Source organism: Pipistrellus kuhlii, unplaced genomic scaffold (assembly GCF_014108245.1).
Source record: "Pipistrellus kuhlii isolate mPipKuh1 unplaced genomic scaffold, mPipKuh1.p scaffold_m20_p_13, whole genome shotgun sequence".
NCBI lineage: Eukaryota > Metazoa > Chordata > Mammalia > Chiroptera > Vespertilionidae > Pipistrellus > Pipistrellus kuhlii.
Window position 1 is genome coordinate 39,223,003 of NW_023425438.1, and position 15,911 is coordinate 39,238,913.

Sequence of the window (15,911 nt, forward strand, 5' to 3'; positions counted from 1 at the left end):
AATGTTAGCTGTTACTGTCCTGCTTTCCCCCTTTGCTCTTTCTGCACCTAATAATAGAAGCACCAGGCACCCCAACAAGAGTGCCCCTCACCCTTTTCTTAGCCTTTAGATTCTTTTGCATCCCGGACCTGCTGAGTCAGAAAGCCTGGGGTGGGGACCTATTTGAACACATCTTCTAGAGGCTTCTGAGGCATACTCCAATCTGAAAATTGCTGTTAGAGATCAAATTTCTGGAATCATTTAAGAAACTCATGCCCTGACCGGTTTGACTCAGTGGATAGAGCATCTGCCTGCAGACTCAAGAGTACCAGATTCGATTCCGGTCAAGGGCATGTACTTGGTTGCAGGCACATCCCCAGTGCGGGGTGTGCAGGAGGCAGCTGGTTGATGTTTCTCTCTCATCGATGTTTCTGACTCTTCCTCTCCCTTCCTCTTTGAAAAAAAAAAATCAATAATAAATATAATAATAATTAAAAAACAACTCATGCTCTCTAAGCTCTCAGAAGTCCTCAGCTGTGTATGTAAAATAGATGCTGTCACAAACTATGACCCCTGGAAAAATTTCTACTTGCCACACTAAGATACCGTGCTAGAGACAGGATTGTTTTAAATGTCTCTGGACCACTTTTACAAAGAACTTTGGATCATATATTTAATTTCCTTCTAAATTCTTAAAATGTTTTTATTGATTCTACAGAGAGAGGGAGGGAGAGGGATCGAAAGGTGGAAGCATCCATGAGAGAGACTTTGAGCGGCTGCCTCCTGCATGCCCCGTCCTGCAACCCCAGCATGTTCCCTGACCCAGAATTGAACTGGGGACCTCTTGGTTCATGGGCAATGCTCAACCACTGAGCAACACGGGCTGGGTTCCTTTTCAAATTCTAAAGTGGAAAGTGCTCTCATATAGTTGGCAGCTGTCACATGTACCGTATTTTTCGGACCATAAGACGCACTTCCCCCCCCCCCCCCAGAAGTGGGGGGGAAAAGTCCCTGCGTCTTATGGTCCAAATATAGCCTACACATATACTCAAAAAAAAAAGGTTTTTTACTTGCCCAGCTCTGTGTGGTCTCTGTGTGCTTGCCCGACTCTAAAATGGTTCTAAATGCTGCTGTTTACTTTACAGGGTTGATTACATGTGTTTATGACTGTGATGTTGGGTTTTAATGCACATAAAATATTGTACTTTAGGACACTATTTGTTTCAGAATCTTTTTTTCTTCATTTCCCTTCTCTAAAAACTGGTGCGTCTTATGATCCGGAGCATCTTATGGTCCGAAAAATACGGTAGTTTGTGTTAAATAGACCTATTCTATGTTACTATAGAGTACTCATCCATCCAAATAATGACAACTCAGCTCTTTGAAGTATAGATTTATTACCTGGCAGTTTATAGCAGTCATTTTTGCATTAGAAAAGAATAGATCTGCCCTAGCTGGTTTGGCTCAGGGGGATAAAGTCTTGGCCTGCGGACTGAAGCATCCTGGGTTTGACGCCAGGCAAGGGCACATGCCCAGGTTGCAGGCTCGATCCCAGTGCAGGAGACAGCTAATCAATGATTCTTTCTCATCATTGGTGTTTCTCTCTCTCTCTCTCTCTCTCTCCCTCCCTTTCTCTCTGAAATCAATTAAAATATATTAATTTAAAAAAGAATAGATCTGCCAAAACTGGTTTGGCTCAGTGGATAGAGCGTTGGCCTGCGGACTGAAAGGTCCTGGGTTTGATTCCAGTCAGAGGCATGTACCTTGGTTGTGGGCGCATCCCCAGTAGGGGGTGTGCAGAGGCAGCTGATCGATGATTCTCTCTCATCGATGTTTCTAACTCTCTATCCCTCTCTCTTCGTCTCTGTAAAATATCAATAAAATATATATTTTTTAAAAAGAATAGATCTACCTTAATTTTCAGATTTTATTTTAAAAATAAACATTTCAGTGGTAATTGGAAGTTCATATTTGCAAAGAATTTGAGTGATTTGGGAGAGATTTTCTTTAGCACTTAAAAATGCCTGGAATCCCCTTGAACTTCTCTCACATTGAGGCCAAGATAAGGGAAAACTTTCCAGGATTTTGCTGCTTTTATTGAGTTCTAGATCCCAGGTACTAAGAAGTTATACCCCAGGTCCTGGAGGGTTTGCAGGATAAAGGACTGGTCCCAGTGTGCTCTTTGAGCCATTTTAGGGCAGAGACAGAGGCCAGGAAGCAGAGAGCTGAATTAAAGTCATTTGGATGTTCAGATGAGAAGATTACAGCTTGTAATCTTCTGGCTGAGTTTGGCTTCAGTCCAGACAAGATCTAGACTAGATTATATATATATATATAAAAAAAATAATAATCCTGGTGCCAAAGCTATGGGTTCTATAGACACATTTGACATAGTGAGTGCACCAACATGTTTCATGGTTCCAGCACTGGTTTTGACCACTACAATACCATTTTATCACTCAATGGCTGGCACTACGAAGTAGAATATGCTTTTAAGGCTACTAACCAGGGTAGCCTTACATCAGTAGCTGTCAGAGGGGAAAAATGTGCAGTAATTGTCACACAGTAGGAAATACCTGATAAATTTTTTGATTCCAGCACGGTGACTCACTTATTCAAGATGACTGAAAACAATGGCTGGATGACGGCCGGAATGGCAGCGGCTAGCAGGCGTGCTATGAGGCAGCTAATTGGAAATACAAGTGGGCTATGAGATTCCTGTGGACACGCTGTGAAAAAGAACTGCTAATGTTTCTCAGGCTAAAATGAGGCCTTTTTGTTAATGTGTGATTTTATTTTACTTTTTGAACTGTACTCAAGGACATTTTTACATTGATTCTTGGAAAGAGTGGAAGGGAGGGGGAAGAGAGAGAGTGAGAGGGAGAGAGAGAGAGATCCATGTGATTGCCCCCAGCATGTCCAGGCTGAGGATCAAGCCTGCAATTGAGGCACATGCCCTTGACTGGAATCAAACTTAGGACCCTTCAGCCCAGGACCGAGGCTCTATCCACTGAGCCAAACTGGCTAGGGCATGCTGTTTGATTTAATTGGTAGAGAGGAAGAACAAGGACCTCAGGTGAGGTCTGATCTTGCAAGTTACCGCTGTGGGTTTCAAGCCACTGCAGCAGGAGTTAAACAAGTCAACCAGTTTCTTGAAAAAAAAAAAAAAAAAAAAAAAGGTGAAGAAAATATTTGACCAGACATTTGAACAGACAGTGGAAACTGTGATTACATGCCTGTCTACTGTTCTATCAACTGATTTTAAACCTTCAGAAATAGAAGCTGGAGCAGTTACAGTAGAAAATCCTAAATTCCGGATGCTTACAGAAGCAGCGGTGGACATACACCTTGCTGTTCCCACAGAGACTTAGCACTGTGGTTAGTTTGCCAGACCCACCACTCCACTTGCCAGTATGTTTGGTAACAACAGACTGACATCCTCGAGGCCCCTGGATTGAGAAAGGAACCGCTCCCACTCCTCTGGCCGCTGACGTGATTAGGACCCTATAAATAAAAACAGTGCTTTTAAAAGAAAAAAGATAATAGTATAGTTTGGGAGACTTTTGAAAAAACATCAGTCATTGGCATTCAGCCTGAGATTTTAAAAAACAAAATATGTCAGTCTTTTTTTTAATTTCTATTTTATTGTTTAAAGTATTACATATAGTAGTACATATATCTCTTCTCCTCTTCCCCCCCCCCCCATTGACCTTCCCCCAGCCTCCCCTCCCCCCTGTTACTTGGCCTCATCCCCTCCCCCTCCCCCATTGTTTCTAGAGTCATTTATTAAGGAAACATGATACACTCAAAGTCTGGAGCATTATAGAGATTCAATCTATATTTGTTGACCCAACAAATGGAGACATTTGCAAGGCTTTTGATAAGGTCTTTCCTGACCTGGTTGAAACAGTGATAGCATAAAGCAGGCTGGATGCAGGGGCAATTAGCTGGATTAGAATAGCCCAGAAAATTCCCTGCATGCCAGCCGGGAGGCAGAGTCCCAATGCTGGGCCCTCACTCCCCAGGAAACTCCATGACATGGATGTAACATAGAGAACGGGCTTTTCGAATAGTGCTGGGCAGAGCAACACATACGTGTGGAGGGATGTGATCCAGATCACCACTCTTTACTTAGCAACTTTTAAACTGTTCATTCCCCTCTGAATATAGGCAGTACCTGCTTACTGTAGGCAAATGGAGAAATACAGGAAACATTAAGAAAGAAAAGAAAGAGAATTCATGATCTCTCTTTACCCAGATATAACCACTGTTAACATGTTAGTATTTTTTTAGTGTTTGTTTACTGTATACATCTAAAAAAAAGATCTAGAGAGTTAATTTTATATCTCTTTTTACTTAAATTAAACTTTTAAAAAGTATAATGATTTCATAACATTTTATCACATCTGGTTTGGCTCTGCACATGTACATTTGCTGAGCCAAATAAGTAATAGCAAATATAGTAGCAAATATTAATATGGCATTTTACTAAGGTCATAATGATCTTACTGTTCTAAGGTCATTAAATTTGTGAACCTTTTTAATTCTCAAAATAACTCTATGAGGTATTATTATCCTTATTTTACAGATGCCTAGAGAGTTTAAATAACTTACCCAAGTCACCCAGATATTAAATGGTGGAAGCAGGAATTTTTCTCTCTTCTGAAGTCAGTTTGGGTAGTTTAGATTTATTAAATGGTATTAGCATAATGGAGTAGCCTTCAGGGGAAAACAAAACAAAACAAACTAGGTTGAGTTTCATATCACACTTTACCTTTACTACAAATTCCAGATGAATCAAAAACTTAAATATAAAAGATAAAATCTTAAATATTAGAAAACTGGTTCTCAATACTGGCTGAGCTTCAGAATCACCTGGGGAATTTATCCAAGAATTATCTATTTAGCCCCAGCTGGTTTGGCTTAGTGGATAGAGAATCAGCCTACAGACTGAAGAGTCCTGGGTTCCATTCTAGTCAAGGGCCCTGGTTGCGGGCTTAATCCCCAGTAGAGGGTGTGCAGGAGGCAGTCGATCAATGATTCTCTCTCATCATTGATGTTTCTATCTCTCCCTTCCTCTCAAAAATAAATAAAAATATAGTGAGGGAAAAAGAGAATTATCTGTATAGCCCAGGTTGGGTGGCTCAGTTGATTGAAATGTTGACCCGTACACCAAAAGGTTGTGGACTGAATCCCCCGTTGGAGCATGTATGGGAGGGGTGGATGGGGGCTCAGAGGATGGGCCGAGACCTGCCCCTGGAACCACTGCAGCCTCATGGCCCACAGTTCTCCTATTGGGGATTGAGCCCACAACACGGGCATGTGCCCTTGACTGAAATTGTACCTGGGACCCTTCAGTTTATAGGCTGACGCTCTATCCACTGAGCCAAACTAGCTAAGACTATGTTTCTTAATATTGATTTTTAAAAATAAAATCTTGTCAATGTTTAACCTTTCCCAAATAATTCTTTATTCTCTAAATAAACTTTCACTGGGGAGGGAAAGAACACTATAAAATGGAATCTGGTAGAACAGAGCGTTAAGGGTTTATTGCAGTGGTCAGCAAACTTATTATTCAACAGAGCCAAATATCAACAGTACAATGATTGAAATTTCTTTTGAGAGCCGAAAACCAACTTCTCTGCATGGGCCACAAAGTTTCAATCGCACTGTACCTGCGCACCCGCACGTGGTATTTTGTGGAAGACCCACACTCAAGGTGCCGAAGAGCCACGTGTGGCTCGCAAGCCACGGTTTGCCGACCAATGGTTTATTGTCATCTGCCTTTGTTTTTACTTTATTACTATTATTATTTTTATTCATTGCTGACACTATTATAGGTGTTCCCCATCTTCTGCCTCTTTGCTCACCTCCACCCAGTCCCAACCCCCTCTCTGCCCATCACCACACTGTTGTCTGTCTATGGGTTATGCATGTATGTTCCTTGACTAATCCCTTCATCTTTTTTAAACAGCTGGGGGGAAGACTCAGGTATGTTTATGTTGAGAAGACTAACCCCCATTTTGTAAAACTACTGTTTGGAATTCTCTGCCATTTTTTTTTAGACAGACTCTTATTCTAAAAAAAAATATTGATAACTTTGCCTACCAGCCTGCTTTAGCCTGCTTGAATAATGAGGAAGATAAACTTAGCTGTCTGACCTTGTAGGCCAGAGATTAGATATGCCCATTCTCTCAATGCCATGCCAGGTGCATTTTTTAATTGGATAGAACTGTGTTGTTTTCGAGGCCAGCAGTGAGATAACCACTAAGCACATATAGGGTTGGCTGGCTCTTTAATAAAAAGGGAAGTTCTGCTTGTAGCCTTGCTTAGAATTTGAATTCATTTTCTCTGAGCCCACCGCGGTGAATAAAGTATGACTCCAAACTCTCTGAGCGTTGCTTGGTTCTTCTCCGGTTTTCTGTAACAATGGGATGCAGGGGTAACTTCAGAAGAAAGTTGTTTGGGGAGGGAAAGCAGGATCACTAGGGAAGCCTTAGCTTTGGGCATATCTCCTTCCCTGCGATAAGGGGAGGACTGGTCCTCAGAAGACACAACTGGGGGCAAAAATGTCCAAAGCGCTCAAAGAGATGACCATCCTGGCAGGCAGGTGGAAACTAGACAGGTAGGTATGCATTCCTTGAATCCGGCAGTGGCCGTGTGGCCCCAGCTTCTGAATAGTTGGATATCCTGTGGCTACTTCTTGCCGCAATCTCCCAGCTTTTAACTTCAGTGGCGTCCGCCACCTGGAGCCTTTCCAGGTCTGTCTGGGTCTGCTAGCAGACTGGGGGGGACATCTGCACCAGGATCTCCAGAAAGGCTCTTCGATAAGGCATTCGGGTTGGACCTGAGTCCCCGGACATGCCCTGGGAGGAGTTGTTGCAAAGCTTCCATCAGGCCTTTCACCTCTGCAGGACGAAGTTCTGTCTAACTGCCCTGGAGGGCTGCCCTGGCCAGGGCTTGATGGGGTGGGGCCTTGTCCAGAGGGACTGGGAGCCCGAAGCTTCAGCCCTTCAGCCGCTCAGCCTTTGTTTTCAGAGGAAATGATAAGTTGTCTGCTGCTAATGAGGGAGGAGATGGTGGCCCCTGGAGCAGGGGTGAGGGCGGAGGCAAACACCTGCGGTTAAAATTTACGGCAGCTGCTGTGTGAGAGTGAGCCAGCACGGGGGAGGCTCTGAACTCTGAAGGTAACAGTTTGGCAGATCGGAGGTCCCCAGGAACCTCAAGGGATGGCAGGCTGTGTGGCTGAGGTTTCTCTAGCAGTTTCCAGGATCCAAGGACACCGAGTGAAGAAGGGAAGGAGCTGGCAGATTGGGGGTTTCAGAAGGGATGCTGACTGAGGCCAAGTGGGGAGAGGAGAAGCAGTGATGTCCTGTGGCTGCCTCTTTGTCTCTCCCCAGTGGACTAGACCCCTTTTCACCCTCAGGACAGGGAGCCCCATCCCATCTGGGGCCTCAGACGGTGCCTGATCAGGGGACACACTCCTCACCATCTGGGGCCTCAGACGGTGCCTGATCAGGGGACACACGTGAAATGGTTTCCTGAATTACTCATGGACCCTGTAAAAACAATAACCACACACACCAACTAACCCTAGCATTTATCATTTGGTTAAAGCTGGAAGGACTCTTTTATCCCTCATGGTGTTATCTGGCTTATTTACCTAACTTGTTCATCAGACTCGTCTGCTATCCCAAATATGAAAACTACTTAAGAAGATGCATTGACTGCATGCAGTAATGCAGTGCTGTGGGACTTGTAAGGAATTAGCTTGCATTCAGCACTTTTCCTAAGAAACATACAGCAATGAAATGTCCCCTTAATAATGTGAAACCCACTTTCAAAGGAAGATAAAGAACAATGTTTTTAATGATGATCCAGGCTATGATTATGTTGGCAAATAATTTTCAGGACAGTGTGCATCTCCTCCCCTTTTCTAAAAGCAGTTTCATGGCTGGTGCTTGAAATTCCATTCTTGGGCATCCTTTGCTGCATACCTCTCTCCCAAAGTGTGTGTGCTTCAGGGGTAGGGGTTGTGGGGGGACGGCTCTGTAGAGGGAGGGGAACATGCTCCTGGGCAGGACAACACTTTGTTACTGACTTTTCCTTCCTTCCTTCCTTTCTTCCTTCCTTCCTTCCTTCCTTCCTTCCTTCCTTCCTTCTTCTTTTTTTTTTTTTTTAATATGTTTTTATTTTTAAAGAGTCAGGGAAGGAGAGGGAGAGAGAGCGAGAGAAAGCTAGAAACATCAGTGAAGAGAGAGAATCATTGATCGGCTCCCCCCCACCCTGGGGATGGAGCTGGAACCCCGGCATGTGTCCTGATAGGGAATCCAGCTGTGACCTCTTGGTTCATAGGTCACAATGCAACCACTGAGCCACGCCCCGCTGGGCTGTGACTGACTCTTTTTCTAAAATATGTATCTTTATAGCTGAAAGTATTACAGATGTCCCCTTTCCCCCAACAATGACCCCCTCCACCCTGCATCCGTTTAGCACTGGTGGCTTGCAGCTCAGAGAGGCCAGCAGACACTTGGTGTGTGAGGAGTGCAAAGCGGAGGCTCTCTGGTGCCATTTGGAGATGGATATGCATCCTCCATAGTTGGGAAGGGCCTACTGCAGGCTCTGCTCCGGTTTTCTCGCACCTGCAGGAGCAAAGGAACTTCGAGAGACTCGCGTGCCCAGCCATTCATCCAACAGCTGCGCGCCAGCTCCTGTCCAGGAGGAGGATGTGAAGGTGCCCAAGTTCCAGTCTCTTCCCGGAGGGTCTGTTTCCTCAGCTCCCCTGGCTCAAGGTCCCACGGACGCCTCGGATATTATTATCTAAATACCAGGATTAGCAACTCATTCCTGAACCCTGAGCCGGAGAGAGAGAGGGCACGGTCCAATGTTTTCCAAGGACCAGGGAGAGCGCACATGCCGGGCAGCACGTAGCCGCCGGGGCAGGGCATGTCCGTGTTGCTATGGAAACAGCTCAGGCAGCCTTCCCAGTGACAACCTCTAGGTTGCTGTCTCTGTGCCATTTGTTCCAAGGACACACGTGCATAGCTGTTTCCTTTTTATCATCTCTGCGAGCTGTTGACAAATGGGGTGGGGAGGGGTTGAGTGGAGCCTGGGTAGGGAAACAGCTGGTGGGAGGTGGGACAGCGGGACAGCGGCTCAAGTCCCAGCTCCCAGCCTCTGCCACTGTGGCTTAAAAGCCCCTCAGACCTGATCACGTTACACCACACCCACTGCCCACCCCTCTCCCAGCCCCCTCAGGCTGCATGGTGTTTAGGAGCAAGGCCAGAAAAAGCAGGGCTCCTGCTCGGTATCCCAGAGGCGGGAGCGGGAGTCTGGGGACTCCAAGGCTGCGTGCACTGTCTACTGTCGTTGCAAGAGCATTGGACTTGGAGCCGGGAAGCCTGGATCCTGGTCCTAATCCTGGCACAGTGTGACTTAGGCAAATCCTTTTCACCCCCCACCCCTGGCTCAGTTTGCTCATCCAGAAGACAAGAGGACTGAAATGGAGCAATGATTCCTGAGTGTTGCACCAGAGTCATCTGAGAATCTTTGTGCAAAAGGCAGGTTTCTAGGCTCAACTCCAGGGAGTCCTATTAAACATGTGTCCCAATTATGAATTGATTATCTGTCTAGACTTGGTGGGACTAACGCAGGTGGCCTGTCCCCTGGCTAGACAGCTGAGCCGAACTGGAACACAGGACACACAAGACAGATTAGTATGCAATCACACAGGGTTTATTTACCTATTCCTAGCGGGTCCTGGGCTCCAGCAAAGGCCACACTGAAGGACGGACAACGAAAACAGACAGGCAGGCGCCACAGTTGGTTCAGGCTCACACAGCAGAGCAGTCAGGGGCTTGTCTCAGGGAGTGACGTGGAGTCCTCCTCTTATCGGGCAGGAGACGTCAACTGAAGATGGTCCCAGGCTTATATAGACGGAAGTAAACAACGTGTGTCCTTATCAGTGTGGGCCACACGGTGTGCCTTACGCTAGGAGTAGAGCTTTTACATCAAGATAGTGGGAAATTCATTTTGGAATTTACAGAGTATTGGGGTTTCCACACAGCCAACATTTCACACGATAATTACTTCATACATTAGAGGGGTTTTCTCATGACCATAGGGCTGTGGCCGCTCTAAGCCTGGCCCAAGCCATGAGTGGTTGCAGGCTCAATCCTTGGTGGGGGTGAGCACAGAAGGCAACCAGTTGGTGTCTCTCTTTGTCTCTCCTCCTCCCTTCCACTGTCTCTGAAAATCAGTGGGAAAAAATATCCTCAGGTGAGGATTAACAACAACAAAAACAGTTCTCTGCCTTTAATGCAATCCTATCCCACATCCTCTACTCATCCAGGCCCAGGTCAGGTCCTCAGTTGCCTTCAGTCTTCCCAGAGACTGGTGGTTGCACTTGTTGCCAAGTGGCTTTTACTGGGAAGTCTCAGCCCTCTGGGGATTAGCCACCTAGAAGGCTTGGCTCTGGGGGGAGAGGGATAAGCATGCTCTGTGAGCAGCCTGGCCTTCCCTGTTTGGAAAATAAATGTTTCCACCTCAGAATTTTAATTTGGGCTTTGTCAACATTTAGCTAAGAAGACAGATAAGACTTAATTACACACCTGTCTTCCTCAAAGCATTTATTTGAACAAGATTCTCCCAGGAGATTGGCTGAAGATAAAGCAGAGGGAAGAATTTGTTTATTTTCTTTTTTATATTGAAATTATTTTAATTTAGAAACAGAAAACATCTTGGAAAGAAAAGGAAGAACACACAACATGCAGGTGATATTTTTTTTACTTTATGAGGTTCTCAAATCTGCACTGTCCACCAATCTCTCCAAGATGAAACCCTCATCCACAGGCCTCCAGCCACTGACAATGACGTTATTAATGGGGATGTGGATCAATTTTATGAAAAAGCCAATGAAACCCATTATAGCAAATCCTACGGCAATCTCCCAGAATTCTTTTCTGTTGGGTTTGGTAGATCAATTGACTAGCCTGGTGGAATCCTTCACAAACTGCAGACTTGGCTCAACAAACTGCATTACTTGGTCCATGACACATAGCATTGGCAGAATTTGTTTCTTAGGAGTCATTTTTTCCTCTTATAATCTCAGCATTAGCTTTTGGAGCTGGTCTCCGATGGGGTTATCCTGGAGCTTGATGTGGACACAGCAGGCTCTGGCCATTGATATGGTGCCCCAAACTGACAGGTGAAGACAAGGATGAACTGAGTGTGGAGAGAAGGGTGGGCCAAGGAGGGGAGAAGGGAGGATACTCCTTGGGATCCAGTTTGATGAAGAGGACATTGAACAAGATAGAGAATATAGGAGGAATAATGCATTTGGGGGAAGACATCATGACCTCAGTTCTAAATGTTTGGAGAAGGGCTAATTTGAGATAAAACCTGTTCTTTTGTTTTGATTTCTGTAAATATTGTTTGATGTGGTGTAGTAACTAGTAATAACAACAATAAGATTTTTAAAGTCTCCTCATAAAATTGGTTAGTAAATACTTAAAAAACAAAAACCCTTCTTTAATAAATTCCAGTCTTTTTTCAGATAAAGGAAAGGATCACTCAACTTAATTCTAGTATAATGATAGCTTCCAACTTCTGGGACCAAAAGGGGTCCTACCCTAATCCCTCTACTCCTTCCAAACAATCATGTACACGGAAATTACACTGGATCTGAGCTGGTCCTGGGCAGGAAGGTGGTTAAAGGGCCCCAGGGGTGAGCTGTGGAAGGCTGGCTGAGGCATGGCAGGGTGGGGTAGGTTGGTGTTGCTGTGTGGGGAACTTGCAGAAACAAGCTCAATGTCTGGCATACGGTATGCACTTAATAAATGGTTGTTGTTACACTACTTGTACACTATTGTTTTTCAAAGCATTCTGTATATTGAAAATCCCAGACAATATAAATGTTAGTAGATATGAGAATGCAAGTGAGTTTATGGTAGCAGGGACCATATCCATGGAGGCAGGGACGGTGGGGATACATTCACCCCCAAATCCACAGGGCCCAGCAAACTATCCAGCACATAGGAGATGCTCAATAAATATTTATTGGCTAAGTAAATTAATAAATAAAGTCAAGCCAAAGCCATTGATCTCTGCAGAGATATAGTAAAATGTACTGATTAAAAAAAGACTCCAAACAAGGTGCTGGTGTTCATATTCTGATACTGATTAGCTGGGAGACCTTGTGCAAGCTACCTAACCATTTGGTGCCTTGGTTTGTGCATCTGAAAAAGGGAATGATAGTAAAAGTAACTTCCTCAAAAGATTGTTGGGAGGTTTAGGCGAATTAATATCTGTGATGTGCCCAGAACAGTCTCTGGCACAAAGTAAGAGCTCTATAGTGGTTTGCTATTATTGTGGTGTCTTTTTTTAAAGTTTTTAAAAAAATATATATTTTATTGACTTTTTACAGAGAGGAAGGGAGAGAGATAGTTAGAAACATCGATGAGAGAGAAACATTGATCAGCTGCCTCCTGCACACCCTCTACTGGGGATGTGTCTGCAACCAAGATATATGCCCTTGACCAGAATCGAACCTGGGACACGTCAGTCCGCAGGCCACGCTCTATCCACTGAGCCAAACTGGTTAGGGCTATTATGGTGTCTTTGGGAGCATTTGCATTTTGAGAAGAGACTCTCAATGTAGAAGAAGCATTGATGTCTGGGTATAGCCCACAGAATGAGTCAGTAATGACTGAATTCTAGTATCTTTCAAAATACACCAAGAAGGCAATCAGTGTCGTCCCCATCCCAGGTCAGATGTTATTGTGCTGAGTCTGAGAAGATTTAGGAAAATCATTGGAGCAAGGAGGGTGGTTCTTGCTTCCAAGCAGCCAGAAAAAAAGCCATCTCCTGTTTCTGAGGGAGGAAACGCGTGGGAGAGGGCCACACCAACTGTCTTGTGAGGGCGGGAGGGAGGAGGTGCCTCAGAGTGATGCTGAGTCTGTCCACCTCTAACCCTGCCTGCACCTTCCCGTGGGCCTGAGTCTTGAGGAATTTTCTCAGCACTGGGTGGAACCTTGTAGCATTAGAAATGCTTCCTGTCCAGGTTGGGATCTCAAAACAAGGGCATTTTCTTTCTTTCTTTCTTCCTTCCTTCCTTCCTTCCTTCCTTTCTTTCTTTCTCTTTTTTTTTTTTTCAGAGAAGAAGAGAGAGGGATAGAGAGAAACATCGATGAGAGAGAATCATCGATCAGCTGCCTCTTGCACATCCCCCACTGGGGATGTGCCCACAACTAAGGTACATGCCCTTGACTGGAACTGAACCCGGGACCTTTCAGTCCAAAGGCTGACGCTTTATCCACTGAGCCAAACCAGTTTCGGCGAAATGAGGGCATTTTCATTTAATGAGATCATACCTGGCCAATAGCAGAAGTTTGGAGTTAGGAGAGAAGTGTTCCTTACCAGTAATCCTACTTGTAATAAAATATGCTACATTGTTTTATTGGTCCAGGTTCAGTCAGGGAAGTGGATCCCTATGAGTTTTATAGAATAAGTTGGAGGAATGATACCTTACACGACTGTGGGAGAGTCTGAGAGAGCACAGGTCTGGGAAGAGGACTGAAGAGTCACTAACCAGCCCTAGTGCTGGTCACTGAGCTGAGACTTTTAGGGAAGTCAGGAGGTTGGGCACGTCCTGCAGCTGGAGTTCCCCTGCAAGGGGGGGTGGAGGGGCTGGTGTAGAAGTTAAGTCTGTGGAAGGTGGAGGGTTTGGCATGGCTAGTGCTCCTCCTGGTTTGAAGCAGAGTGTCTGGTGGTGGCATCTGGGCTAACTGCTGGTCCACAGGGCTGGCAACTGGACAGAGCTAAGAGAGGAACCCGCCTGTGTCTCTGTGAGTGTCTCACCTCCTCTAATGAGGGAGGCCTTCGCTGCTGCTTCTGCCCCCACATCTCATTCAACTTCCCCTCTGAGACCCACAATCATACAGTCAAAGGGGTTTTGTCATATAGTTCTCATCACAGACAAGTTGATGATAGAAAAATTGAGCACATTTATAATGATGTAATACAATCCATAGTTTTTTGTTGTTGTTGTTTATAGTTTTATTAATTCCCATTTTGCCTTATTTCAGAAGTGGCAAGGAGAAAACAGTTATAATTGAGTAGAATTTTATTATTATTATTATTTAAAATTTGTTTTATTTATTTTTTACAGAGAGGAAGGGAGAGCGATAGACAGGAACATGAATGAGAAAGAAGCAATGATCAGCTGCCTCCTACACTCCCCCTCTCTCCACATGTGCCCACAACCAAAGTACATGCCCTTGACCAGAATCGAACCCAGGATCCTTCAGTCCCAAGGCCAGAGAGCCAAATCAGCTAGCGCAATTGAGTAGAATTTTAAAAGAAAGCGATGAAAGCTAAGAAAAAAATGTAGGGCAATAAAATAGTTCCAGGGAATATTAGTGTTCAAGAAATTCATCTAAGAGCCTGTTCCTTGAAGATGGCCTATAGATTGGGCTTTGAGCCTCCTTGGAGCCCAAGCAAATGTTTTGTGGTAGGGCTTGTCACAAAGGAGTGGCACAGATTATCCCGGTCCTGAGACCGAAGAGAAATATCTCCTGGGGTCCTCAAAAACAGCTCTGGGGTCAATAGTGCCTCAGGACTGTTCAATGAAAGCTGTCTTACAAGGGGACAAAGCAAAGCAGACCTCGCATGAGCCCCAGGCTCTCTGGACCCTAACCAGACTCTTTCCTGCCAGAAAAGGGGCAGGAGACAGATTCTAAATATTATATCTAGATGAATGGATGGTCTGCATATCTTTCAAACCAGGAATTGACAAACATTTTTTATCAAGGGCCCGATAGCAAATATTTTATACATTGAGGAAGTGATGTCAGTGCTGTCATTATGGGGTAAAAGCAGTCTCAGAGAATCAGTGTAGCTGGGATCCAATAAAACTTCCTTAAGGGACACTAAAATTAGAATTTTCTATAATGTTCAGGTGTCACAAACTTATTTTCTCTAGTCTTTTTTTCTCTAGCTATTTATTTTTTTAATTTAATTTAATTTAAAAAAATATATTTTATTGATTTTTCTTACAGAGAGGAAGGGAGAGAGATAGAGAGCTAGAAATGTCGATGAGAGAGATACATCGACCAGCTGCCTCTTGCACACCCCCTACCGGGGAGGTGCCCGCAACCAATGTACATGCCCTTGACCGGAATTGAACCTGGGATCTTTCAGTTCGCAGACTGACGCTCTACCGCTGAGCCAAACAGGTTTCGGCTCTCTAGCTATTTAAACCCTTCCTAGCTGTAGACTGCAGCCATACAGAAACAGGCAGCAGGCGGGGTTTGGCCCACACGCCATGGTTTGCTGACCCTAGCTTCAGATGATCTTCTATAAACAGTGATTTTTAAACTGATCAAGAAAGTGGGTGGTGAAGGGTTTGAGGTTAGGTTGGGTAACATTAACTATTGTAAGAGACAAACCTCAAAATCTCAGTGGCTTACCACGAGTGTATTTCTGCCTGTGTAACGTCCAAGCAGGTCTTCTTGGCGGGTGGGCTGCTCACCTCTGGGTAACGCAGGGACCTGGGCTCCCTTCACCTTGCAGTTCCACTCCCAGTTAGCAGATGTGGGAAGACGAGGTGATAGTGAGCCTGCTTCTCAACCACATCAGCCCAGAAGTGACACCCCTCTGCATATAAAAGGGGTTTATATGCAAAGGGGTTGGTGGGGGTTGTGCTGAGAAAAAAGCCGGCCACTGCCTGATAATGATGCTCGCCTGTGAAAAGGAGTGTGAGTCTGTCCTGGGTTACTAGCTCTCCCTGCTACAGCGATGTTCTTGGGCAAGAATTTGAGTGTAGATAGCGATGCTGACAGAGTGTAAAGAAAACATTCTATAAAAGTTAAAGCCACTAACCAGCAAACACAGAGGGCCAAGAGTCTGCCCCGAAAACTACTCTGGGTGTGTCC

General features: G+C 44.9%; 2 pseudogenes; one reads left to right on the forward strand and one right to left on the reverse strand.

Annotated features, from left to right (window-relative positions):
• Nucleotides 1-2,383: 2,383 nt before the first annotated feature.
• Nucleotides 2,384-3,350, forward strand: LOC118717778 (annotated as a pseudogene).
• Nucleotides 3,351-10,675: 7,325 nt separating this feature from the next.
• On the reverse strand, nt 10,676-11,029 carry LOC118717821 (annotated as a pseudogene).
• Between the last annotated feature and the right edge of the window lie 4,882 nt (nt 11,030-15,911).